General features: G+C 41.0%; 1 long non-coding RNA gene across 1 annotated transcript; it reads right to left on the bottom strand.

Moving 5' to 3' along the window:
- Positions 1 to 275: 275 nt before the first annotated feature.
- Positions 276 to 8,601, bottom strand: LOC141792014 (uncharacterized). The gene is made up of 3 exons (XR_012598343.1): positions 8,051 to 8,601; positions 6,341 to 6,524; positions 276 to 648 (listed from the first exon to the last, which is right to left on the bottom strand). It is a non-coding gene; the product is annotated as an uncharacterized LOC141792014 (long non-coding RNA).
- Between the last annotated feature and the right edge of the window lie 4,344 nt (positions 8,602 to 12,945).

Consider the following 12,945-nt stretch of genomic DNA (forward strand, 5'->3'; position numbering starts at 1 on the left):
AAACAGAAAAAAATAAAGCTATGCACACAGAGGGATTTGTACTGCACAGTAATAATATACAAACACACAGAGAGAAGAGAGAAGCTGTTTCCTGCGTTCAGTAATGACAGAAAGCAGGAAAAGCTGCTCATGTGTGTAATTATTAATCAGCAGAACAAACCTAACGACATCAGCTTCTGTTCTGCTGCTGAGAGCATGGTCTGAGTCCTCACAGAGAGATGGAGCAGCTTTTTATAGCATTTGACTGCATGGTGTCTTAATCTGGCTCAAGGGTCATGACAACCAGGCAACAGCCGCTGAAGTTAACAGCAAAGCTTTAAGAGTTTATTGTACAAACGTAAAAATAACAACAAAAGGTGTGAGTGTTGCAGCCGAGATGAGCCCTGGTGGAATGAAAGACAAGAAGATCACTGGTGTTAGGCTTTTATCCCCAAAACTCCATGCCCAGATGCTCCAGATCAGCATCGCTAATTAAAACCAGATAAGGAGGTGTTAGCACCAGAGGCTGCCACAAAGGGAGGTTATGCACTTTTACCTTTTAATGACATTAGCTTTGGCGGCTCCCCTCTTCTCTCCTTTCTCCTCTCCCCTCAATCTTCTGCCCTTCAAACTTATGGATACTCCCTTACACGGCACACCTAGAACTAGCTATTGAAAATCAAGATCGTGATAAGAACTCAGAAAAAAGAAGAGAAACGAAAAAGCTACAAACAAGATGTGATAAATTCAAATGAGCCCTTGTCTTAAAAAAAAAGAATAGAATAGAATAGAATAGAATAGAATAGAATAGAATAGAATAGAATAGAATAGAATGTACTTTATTAACCCCTGAAGGGAAATTCAGAAGCAATACAAGAAAGTGTATAGAGCAAAAAGTCAAGGATTTATAAATACAATAATATAATTAGAGTCAACTTAAAAAAAAAAGTCCATTAGAGATGGCAGCTTGACCATTAGTCATATATGTGTGAACAGCATGATGCTACTTTGCCCTCTGGTATTCCCTCTGGTGCTGGGTTAACACTGCTAGCTCGTCCATCGTATTGGAGATAGCTCTTATATTCCCCATAACGATAGATGGAAGGACAGGTCACTGTCATCTCTTCCTACTTCACACTGCAGTATCAGAATGTTTTCCTCACTTCCTTCTCTTCATCTTGCAGGGAACATTGGGCCTAGCACCGGTTAGCATTGACATGGTACAGGCTGCTCACAACTGATCTCGTGCGTAAACAGCACAATCATGGTTATGTGTGGAAGAAAAAAGTAAAACACCACTGCAAACCTGACCAGTTTGGCGTCAATGGTAAACAAATGAGATATTAAAAGTAATGACAGGCTTCAAATATAAAGATTTTAAAAAAGAGAAGGAAAAAAGAGAAAAAAGAATGAGAAAGAGAGAGCTGTTGTAACAAGCTGCCACTCGAACGGGGCTTGGCAAATATAAATAATTTAGATAATATAATGTAACGTTGCTGGATGTTCAGATTAAATGTGCAGACTATAAATCTTTAATACATTACCCCCTCTTTAATCTCTTTTTTCCAAGATGTAAACATGAAGTCTAAATGCATTCAAAGGATGCAAAGTAAGATTTACTTTTCTGCACAAATGTGTCAGGTTATAAAGTGATGTGGAAAATGAAACCTCTGAAATATGAAACCGTGTTCACATAAAGCTGCTATTTGATGGTTTAGCAGATGTAGAGGCATGTTGAACACCTGCTGGGATCAAGGATCAAGGATTTCTTCATTGTCCCTGAGGGCTGATTTGTTTCTACAGCCAGCAGCTCCAAAAACAGCAGAAAAGAGTAAGCTTCCTGGAAATATGAGGGAGAATGTGCATCTTTGTGTTTTCTTTATTTTAATCCACACTGATCGCTCTCTGAGGTTTCCTTCAGTCACAGCCTCAAACCCCGAGATGTGATTTCATTACAGCGTAATAACCCTTTACAGCTTGTCCCTTAACACTCAGCTGTCATCGTCTCATATCCACGATAAATCTAATCAACAGGAGAGAAAGGAGCAGAAATAGCTCCTGAGACAAACACTTTTATTCCTCCTGTCACGTTTTTACGGTTTCCTCTCTCTGCCGTCAAATTTATCTTCTTTTTGTCCTGCTCTGAAGACTTTTATCAGCTTTATTTGTTGTGCTGCTCCTCTTTTATTTCTGTTTCTGCAGAGCTGTAAAAGCATGTTTCTTTCTTTCTGGACCAAAGTGTGCATAAATTATTAATTTTACTTTCTGTTTTACCATAACACTCATGAATAGTTAAAAGCCTCAAAGAAAACAAACACAGGAGGAAACATTTTAAAGTGAATCTGTGTCAAAAGTGCAATTAAAAGATGACGTTTGCCACTTTGTACCAAAAATAAGAAATAAGAGATCAACTAGAAGTGTTGAAGTGCTTTTATTTTGAAAAACAGATTTGTATTAGAGTTTTCAAAGTTATAATCCATGTATTTATAGTTTTAGAGTAATTTAAGCAGCATATTTTAGTTGTTAAAAATGCTGAAAGTGCTGCTGTGGTTTTCAGGACTTTCAGCTGGAGCTCCAGCATCCCATGTAGCCAATCAGAGGCTGAAAAGTGCTCCTGAGGAAGTTCTCCATCTCATTCACAATCCTGCTCTTTCTGACTGACAGACTGATCCAGTCTTTAGTGAGCACTGATGTTAAAACTACACCAGTTGTGATCTGATGCTGTATGGAAGAGAGGAGGTGTGAAGGTATAAGAAAGCCAACAAATCAAAAAGAAGTTGATCATCAGAGGCTGAAACAGAGACAGAATGAGGCCAGCTCAGACCAAGAGTACTGAGACAGCACAGGTGCAGGACACTGGTGAACACCTGAGCTCATCTCTGCCTGCAGGCGACCTGTACATAGGATAGCAGGAGGGCTGCACTGCTTTAATACTAGAAAACAACCAGAAAGAGAGGTGTGAAGATATATTTAGTTTTTTTGGTATATTTGTCTACGATGTATTTCTTCAAAGTTACTTCTGTGAAGGGGAAGCTTAACCAACCCAACAGTATACCTTCTTCATACTCAAATTCCAAATTCCACATTCCTGACCCCTCCTCAGTGAAGGAAACTAATATTGAAGGGCAGAGTATGACAACAGTTTGAGGCGTGATGCATCTTGAAATGTATCTTCTATCACCAGTGCAACTTAAAGAGGGGGTATTGGGCTTTATAAGTCTTGATTCTGTCCCTCTGGTGCCCCTGTAGTATGTTAACACGGCTTAAAGCTCATAGAAGTCCCTGTTTTTCTCTCCCTTACACTGTAAAAAATTACTGTAAATTTACAAGGAGGTCAGAGATTTCACTGTAAAATAACAGTATAATACCTGTTATTTTACAGTTGTGTTTTTTTACAGTGTGCTTTAGAAACTCTCATTTTAGCCTCTGCTTTTTAGCTTTGGATTCTTCAAAGCTCTTGGCACCTTTATGACCCTTTTACAATAATGTGAGAGACTTTGAAGATATGTATGGCTTCAAGATGGATTTGACGTTTGACAATGCTATAATTTACATACTTCAGCAAACATAGAGGGAAAAAAATACAGATCAAGAAGACTCTTCTTGATTCATATTTTTTCCCATTTTATTTTGGCTTTTATGCCATAGATACAGTCTCTATCAGAGAAACATTACATTAAAGAGGGGGTGTTGTGCTTTTTTAAGTCTTTATTTTGTCCCTCTGGTGCCCCCATAGTATCTTAAAATGATTTACAGCTCAAATAAATCATTAATTTTCTCTCTCCTGTGTTTTAGGCACTCCTTATTTCAGCCTCTGTATGAAACTTTTTGGTTTAGCTGCTGTCTCTTTAAGGCTCCCCAGCTCCACAAGCCACCTTCTCTCTAATTGGTCCGATAACAGTATTTTAGTCACATTACTGACAGATTCAAGGATTTGTACAACAAATGAATATGTAGAGATTTGTAAATTTGCACATGCTCAGTGTGAACATCCAGCTTTGATACTTTATATCCCGGTTTGAGAAATGTGAAAGTAGCCCCCCCTTTCTTTAAAGTTAAAGGACCTCCAAGAGTTGTGCATTTTCAGGAATGAGCTGATTTTGCAGACTACTTTTGATTCCTGCCATGTTAGTCAGTTTGATTTTATTAGCAGGATCCCTCTGACCCCTTTCTGTGATTGCAACAGTTGTATTAAAGAAACATGTTGTAGATTCTCAGTTTGCAGTTCACAGGGTCCTCTTGTGGTGAGGATTTAATCAGCAAAGTGCAGAGGAGGTAATTATTTAGAAATCCAAAGCTCTGGGACATCAGACTGTGTTTAAATAATCCTTTTCATCCAAACCTCATTGTAGTGTCTTTTCACATCTCCTGCTGACATTTCTGAAATATTCAAATTAAATACAGATGAATTTCATCTGAGGAGCAGAGGCAGAAATAATGAGCTTTCAGTCTGAGGTAAATGAGTTGGAGGGGCCGAGAGAGGGAGGTCTGAGCTGGGGGGTGTCACTGCAAGAAAAGCAGAGCCATAAATCAGCAGGAGGAGGAAATAGAGATGCTGACAGTCGCTCATGAGACAGAGAGTCCCGCACAGACAGAGGAGGAGGAGGAGGAGGCATTAACATGGTACACACTAATTGGCAGTTTAATGGGTGTTAACCAATTACAGCGAGGTCTATCACATTAACAGCAACTGAGGATGACAGAGCTCAGTCAATCAACATTAGGAGCTCAGAGTTCACACACTGAGCAAGAGGAACAACCAGAGGTACCATGGGCTCTGACAGAGAAGGTTTAAACTTCAAGAAGCCATGTAATCAGACACACATTTAGAGCTAGTTTAGACGTTTCATTTTGAAATTACTGGTCATGTCATAATCTGACAAAGTTAATGTGCTCTCCACAAGGTGGAGCCTGCGAGTCAGAGACGAGGTGTATCTGGAAAGTTTTGTATGATGGAGGGCTGTTGTCATTTGTTGTGTTGCGAGATGCAGTTTTCCAGATGCGTCTTCCTCAGTTAAGCCGTTGTTTCTGGCTGAAAAATAAAGTCCAGAGAAAGAAGACTGCAACAGCTCTCAGATAGATTTGTATGTGGTGCAGTACCAAGATGAACCGAACTGAACCGATAGGTGGAAATAGGGCTTAGGATGACAACCCCCATATGATGGTCTTGGTTTAGTACCTACTAAACAATGGTCTCCTTTGAGACTGGTAGTGTGAATGTGTTTCTGTTAGCTCCCAGTGTTACAGTTTAAAGAGTGACCCTGTAAACTGGTGACCTTCAGATGAAGGTGTCAGTGGATATCCAGTTTACTACAGCTGTTCAAACACAAAAGAAGACCTCGGGAATGCAACCTAGCTGGTTCACGTCCCAGCATGGACCAAGATTGGGAATTGGGCTGATAGCTTAAGAGGTGTTAGCATAATTTTCTGAGCACTTGTGGGACACCATATTCCCAAAAACACAAGGGAATATGTGTCTTCAGACGAAATCATCTGTAAAGTGAAATTGTAAATTTAAATGGCCTTCATTAATGTTTTATTGCCCTCTACTGGTCTGATGGTGTAGCACAGTAACTTTTTTTTCATAGCCATACATTACTGGTCAAATCTACCCAAGTCTTTGGAGGAAAACAGACAAAGGGCCACAGGAACAATTTAGTTCCTGTGATTTTTTTAGGTTTTTAGACCTTCTGGATGATAAACACCCTCTGATTACACAACAGAATTCACAGCATTGAATTCAAACCTGCAATGAAATTTCAGTAAGCGGACTATGAAAGTTAGGGATGATAAATCATGAATGAATGATTGTGCTAGGTCTTATCCAGAGTCAGTTATTAGCATGTTTTCTTGTTTTTGCAGGTTTTTCCTTTATTGAGGCAGAAGGTGGTACGAGAGTTGGCTGAAAAGTTGTGGTGTTGCATGAACTCAAGCAGGAGTGTCAGGAGTGCAGAGTTTATGCTCAGGTGATAGGATTAGGAAATTAAAGGTAACAACTTCATTACAAGCGTATACATGAGGTCTCTCAGAGGGTCTCTTTGGTCCTCATGGCTCTATGGAGAAATCTCCCTGACATACATTCTGAGAGCAACAATTAACTTTGGACAAGGTTTAATTTGGCACGCTGGTCTTCAAAGGAAACTGATGAAGGTGTTGGCATTTTAATTGACACAGGTATTTGTGGAGACTCGGGGGATTTTGTGCAGAGACGATGGCTTCAAGATGCTGGAGACGTTCTGGATGGAGGTACCCGAAGGAGCTTGACAGCATGTGAAGTTTAAAACAGCCTGACTTCAAGAGGATGCATGTGGTGAGTGGACAAACAGATAGTGAATATAAAAGAGAGAGGTTGCTGACTCACATCGTGCAGCCGGATTCATAATCAGCTCTGGACGGCTTAATTGAGAAATCTCATCGTCTTAAATAAGCGAGGAACAGCCGGCAGCCAAGGACACCAGAGGAAGAGCAATTTCCTTTTTCCTGCCGCGGTGTTTTCATCTGGTTTATGCTGCATCGATTTTCTTCTCTCTGGGCCGCGTGAGAGTCTGAAACATGCGGGATAAATAAGTGTGAGCGGAGCGGACAGCAGGGTGTTTGTGTGTGGAAGGGTTGATGGCTCCGCTCTTGGAAACACTGGAGTTTTTGTTTTCCTAACTTAAAATATGAACAGCATTTTTAAGTTCCTGTTTCATAAAACCTGTGTGGGTTTGAACCTGGACTCTTGTGTAGCCCACTGTGAGACGCCCAACTGTCGAAGTTTGCACAGAGCTGAGTCACATGGATGATTAATCATTGAAGGATTACCCACGAGAAGTAAAAGTCAGGATCAATTGTTCATGACTTTTGATAAGACAAATCAAACTGGTAATATTAAAGATAAATGGCTTTTAATACTTAAACATACGCCTGTCCAGAAAATAATAATGATAATTATACCAATTCATCCTGAAGGTAAAGTAAGAATACTCGCTCTTAATTCTGAATTAAATTGAGCATTTATGTTTTCTAAAGGTTAGGCAAAGAAACTTCTTTTTAAGGCGTGTTTAGAGTGCTGACTCTGATTTTATCTTTAGATATTGACTTTTATTTTGAAATTTTAACTTTTCCCTTTCCGTGTTGCGGGCGGCTGGAGCCTATCCCAGGTGTTTTTTTAGTGAGAGGCCCCAAATTGGTTGGGAGACAATCACAGGGTTGACACACAGACAGACAGACAACCTTCCATGCACACTTTCACCTACAGGAAATTTATAATCCCCAATTAACCTGATGACTTTTTTTTTTTTTTGACTGAGGTTGGAAGCTGGAGAACCTATGCATGCACTGGAAAAATGTGCAAACTCCCCACAGTATGTCTCACCTTGACCTAGGATATGAACTGGTGACCTTCCTGCTGGGGGGGCAACATCCCTAACCACTGCACCACCATGCAGCCCAGAAACAGGCTATTATCTTGGAATTCAGACTTTAATTTTGAAATGCTGACTTATACAACAGAATTAGAAGATACTTATATTGAGAGTCAGACTTGTAAAATTTGGATTGTAACCCTGACTTTCCTAAAATTTTGGCTTTTATTCACAATTCAGACTTTCTAAGGAACCAAACTTCTTTTTTTGGAATTCTGACTTTAGGACTGAAATTCTGTTTTTATCTTAAAAAGTTGTCTGTTTTCACAGTATTCAGGCTTTAACTCTGTATATCTGAATATAAAGACTAAAGATTCCTTCGTGAACCAAAACTACCTGTCCAGTACAGCTTGGACTTAAAACAGCTCTGCAAACAGACACATGAATGGCGGCCCATTCAGAAAACTCCAAGACCACAGAGTACAAAGCTTGGGTTTGCTGACTCTGCATTTTAAAGAGCTGCCAAACATTAAGAAGACGTTAAATGCTGTGATTCAACCAAGACTCTAACAGAAAGTGGAATCAGACTTGATGTATATCAGACAGGGTGGAAACAGACAAGTTTTCTTTGCAGGATTTTTTCCTTTCTGCAGATAAACAGAGAATTAGGGTCAGACTTTTAGTCTTAGTCCACAATCTGCTTGTTTACCTCAGTGTTTACTCACCTGATGGTTAATGGATTCTCTCTGCTTTCCAAGAGCCGCTCCATTAGATGGAAACATCCGTCTCATTACTCCAACAAACCCTCATCTTCAGGATTCATTTCCTGATAGTTAAAATCTCAGCTTTGTATTTCATTTGGAGCCAAACTGACAGAGAAGTCTTCACTGATCCAGAGCCAGCTGAACAGCAGCAACACGGTGCCCACTTTCCACAACAAGCTGGAGTAGTAAACACTCGACGACTTGAATGTACTCCAGACCTGTGGAGACACTCAGAGGGAAAAACACTCCTGGTGTAATGAATGTGTTGGAACAAAATGATTTTCTCTGTGAGCTGGAAAAGTCATCCTCTCTGTTAGGGATCGGCTAGAGAACAGGACTTTTGGACTTGTTGAAATGTTGCTGATATGAAGCTTGTTTGCTTTTTGTTCAGATTCAACAGCTTTTGATTCACCATGATTATGTTTAACAGCAGCTTTCTAAACGGCGGATCTACTTTTAGAATAGACCCTAAATACTTCAAACTCACCTTTTCTGTCTGCACTGCTCCTTCCTCTCTGGACCACCCAGTGTTTGTTGCAAGCAGCTGATGAAGAATGAGACTCTCTGCTGGCTGTTTGAACTTTGTGAAAGTTTGTTTTTGTTGTTGTCAGGTTGCAATTAGCGTGCACTGAATGTCAAACAAGCCTCCGTCAGCACAGCAGGTGTCCAGTGAGAACGCTAAACAAAGCTCGGCAGCCTGAAAAGGCCTCTGCTCAGCTTGTAAACAAGGCAACTGAAGGCTGCAAAGAAAATCTGTCATTAGTGAGTCAAAATTAACAAGATGGGTGATTGCAGGTAGAAGTAGAAATAAAAACACCTCAATACCTCCAGAAACAAAGGCTGCAAGAAAGAAGAATACTTCAGACTGGGTGAGGAAACAGTCCCATGAAAGGTGTCAATGAAGTTTTTCTGAGTGATCTTGAAACAGTCTGATGTTTTAATGTATTTGCATGTTTATGAGATTATCAGCCCTAACATCCGTGATTCTAGATACAATTTCACCATCTGATCCTTTTCTCTGCTGAGCATTAGCTAAAGGAAGTAGTCTTTTGGGATAAAGACTCAGTTTCCCACGATTCAGTCAATTATTGCCTGTGATCAGAAGGCCGTTGTAGATTCCTATACAGTGCCATAATACCTCGAAAATTACTGTAAAGCCTGTCTTTTATCATTTTAAACTTTAAAACCCATCTGAGAATTTCTGCTCTTTGATTAATATGACATTTAGAACATTTGAGTTAGGAAGAAAATTCAAGTGGCCCCTAAAAGAGGAAAAGACAAACTTCATGGTGATATCCAGGGTTTTACGGCACTACACTGCAATCCATGTGCAACAACATTCCAAGAGAAAAGGTCAAATAGTCTCTGAAAGAAGAGAAGATGCGTTTTCTAGACATGATCCCAGACTCTTCTAAGGACAAAATAACAAACAAAAGAAAAAAGTCCAGGTGGTCTGTAGGGTACTGGGGTGGTCCAACAACTTCATCATAGTGTTTCTGTAAGAGTCATCACAAGTGGATCCTTCCACTGCACCCAGTCAGTAAACAAAGCCATAAATGTAAATGTGCACAGACACCAGCAGGGTCAGAATTGCAGAGCACTGCAGTAACTCCAGAAATCAATGTCAGGGGTCACACACATGAAACCTTTCCTAACGTTCGATCCCGGCAGCAGAGCGCAGAGGTGTAATTGTTGCCCTTCATGCTCCACATGGAGTTTAGCAGCACATTTGATAGAAACAGATTGATGCCAGAGGTCAGTGTCAGAGGAGCACAGTGGCTAATAAACACGCTGCAGCATTGTCTGTTCTCTCCGCACCTCCTCTCCCAGGTTCTTCATTAGCTCGGGGAACATGCACCACTGTTTTTTTCCATTTACATGCCAGTTTCAATGAATAGTAATGAGCATTGTTGTTGTTGCTCTGTTTGTCGATGACCTTCTCCGGCTCCACCAGCTCAGATATTATTCTGTTTTGTAGAAATGAATTGCTCCAATACACACAAGCCATCGGCGGTTTTAATGCATGCTTAATAAGCCGTCCTGTGTTTGACATCCACGACTGCTTTCTGTCACTCCTGCTACAACACGGCTGATATACCTTATACATACATTAAGGAGATAAGTGCCGTTTGCAGAGTGCTCACAGGGAGGTGGGCTGAATGAATGCTCAATGTGACCTCGTCAATAACAGCATATGGCCAACATACGTCTCCTCACGCCCATTTACTGCTGATAGAGCTTCTGCCAAACACTAAAGACGTCCTTCTATACAGCACTGTAATGGTTTCTCTCTGCAGCTGGTACTTTTACATTTTATCCCTTTGTTTTATCATCTTATCTTTTGTTCTCACAGGTTAACATGCCAGATCAATTTACCTTGGATTAAATTTCTCGATTTGCAGCTAAGAGGCTCAGATTGTCATTCCTAGAGTCTAACATCTCATAAAAGTTGGAGCTGTTGATTCAAACTTTGGAGGCCAGAAAAAGACATACGTCACCATCTTCATAGCTTTTCATGGCAAAAGCGGTGATTTTCCCTCTAAGTATGAAGCAGTTGCTGGTCTACCCTCTCCTGGCCGATCCTTGCTGCCAGTCTGAAGTACCACCGTCATAAAGTCTGAAAATAACTTGAGAATAGAATAGTTCAGTCTCACTTACCTGCATCCTGTCTGGTCATGGCAGGTGAAATCCTTCCAGTGTTTGTGTTCGGTGTTAGCTCCTTTAGCTATGTCTCCATGGATAGCCTGATACTACTTTGCCAGTATTACCTCTGGTGCTGGGTTAGCATGGCTAGCTCATCCATCTTATTGGAGGTAGATCCCACATTCCCCATAACGATGGATGGAAGGACAGGTCAATGTCTCTTCTTTGCTCACACCACCGTACCAGCATACCGTACTCGCCTCCTTCTCCTCAGCTCCAAGGGAACACTGGGCTTAGCACAGTTAGCATCAACATGCTACAGGTTGCTAACAGTTGAAACTTTGTGTGTAAACAATGCAACCGTGATTGCGGGTGGGATCTTTGGACAGACATAGAAACAAAAACAGTAAAAACACCACTGCAAATTTAACAAGTTTGGTGTCATGGCAACAAAAGAGCCATAAAAAGAAAAGACTGGCTCCAAATACAAAGCGAACAAAAAAGAGAAGGAAAAAAAGAGGGAAAGAGAACAACAAAGATAGAGCTGCTGAAACAAGCAGCCCTGGTTCATGTTGGGCTGTAAAACCTTGACTCCTGGTCTGGCTCTATTAATTATGCCCATTTGTTGTTGTGGTCAAGATTAATACCATCTGGTTTGGACACGCTTTCTTTTCTTTTGAAAGTAACGGGACGTTTTTAGGTGGTTTCCATGCAGGACTTCCTGTTTAACTTGATCTGTGCTCCAGCATCCACTGACACATTGCGATGAAGTAAAACCAAAGCCATGACAAAGCTGGATTCATCCATTTCTCCTGATCCAGATCAAATCCCAGAAATCATCCTCCAGTTTCAACCATTTCTAAAACTACAAGAGAGAATTCCACAATCTAAATCTCCAAGAGAGAAAGTTAGAAAACAAGGGACAATTTGAAAACAGCTGCAAACTTCTCTCCTAAAGTAGTCATGAAGGCCGGATTCTGAAAATAAATTTACCGTCCATTCTTCGGCTCCAAAACACAACATAAAGACTTTCAGTTTTGCCCCCTTCAGGGCAATAAAGTCCCAGAGAAAATCTGGCTGGACAGCCAACTGAGCAAAGCTTATTGTTTGGTCTTTGAGAAGCAGTGAGTCTGAAGCTGAAGTTAGGATTCGAAGAGACAACGTGCAGCACATCAGCATTTTATGCACATGCTGAAGTAGACTTTGTGTACACAGCTAAAGAGGAAACTCAGTGAGCCAGTCCTAATGAATCATATTTGTTTCTGCCAGAGCTGGTTGATAATCAGTGACTGACACAGAATCTCATGTTTTACTCCGGTTAAAAACCAGAGACAGATTATATCATCCAGGGAAGCTGAGGTTATTTTGGGCTTTTGCGTCAAAATGGTTCAATGACACAAGCAAGTAGCTCCTCAGAGGAGAGGAGGTAGAACGGACGCTGCTGCAGTGGCATGCACAGACTTTTTGAAGGGAAGGGGCAAAAAGAAAAAAAAAAACTCAAAACGCAGCTATTTGCCACCAAAGAGGGCAGTTTAGTGTGTTTTGTCAACCAGGATGGCACTGTGGTGCACGTTTTAGCTCCCAAGAAAGCACTTTAGCTTGAGTATTTGCTACCAAAAGGCCACAGCAAATGTTTTTGCCACCAAGAGGGCACCTATGCGTGCCTTTTGGCTACCAGGAGGGCACATTAGAGTGCATGTTGGGTCTCAAAGGATACTTTAGAGCACCTGTGGCTCTTAAGAAGGCACTTTTGTCAGTATGTTGGCTCCCAAGAAAGCTACTTAGTGCACATTTTGGCTACCTAAGAGGGCAACTTAGCACACATTTTGGCTCCCAGCGGGGCACTTTAAGCTCACTCTTTGTATGATAGAGAGACACGGGGATCAGTTTTTATACCTGTTAGATCTTTTACAACCTGCTCCCCATTCCTCTCGATCCTCTTGGAGTGTAACTTTTCTGGTTCATTGTTCTGTAAGCTGAGACACAGGAATAGTGTCCCAATGCAAGGACACCCCCCCCCCCTTTTTGTATAACAAAAAAAAGGGACATAACGCTGTGATAGGCGCTGAGATTTGGGACCAGTGGGGTTATTCAGAGTCCAGACATGCACAGAAACGATCCAGCTGCTAGAGGCAAACATGAACAGTAATTTGGATGGAACCCTGCAGAGACTTGTGTCCTCACATTGCCATGTCTTGTAGCCTGTTTGTGTT

This window comes from Halichoeres trimaculatus, unplaced genomic scaffold (assembly GCF_033239565.1).
Source record: "Halichoeres trimaculatus isolate MK-OKI-2021-1 unplaced genomic scaffold, fHalTri1.1 fHalTri1_scaffold_6, whole genome shotgun sequence".
Classification (NCBI taxonomy): Eukaryota; Metazoa; Chordata; class Actinopteri; order Labriformes; family Labridae; genus Halichoeres; species Halichoeres trimaculatus.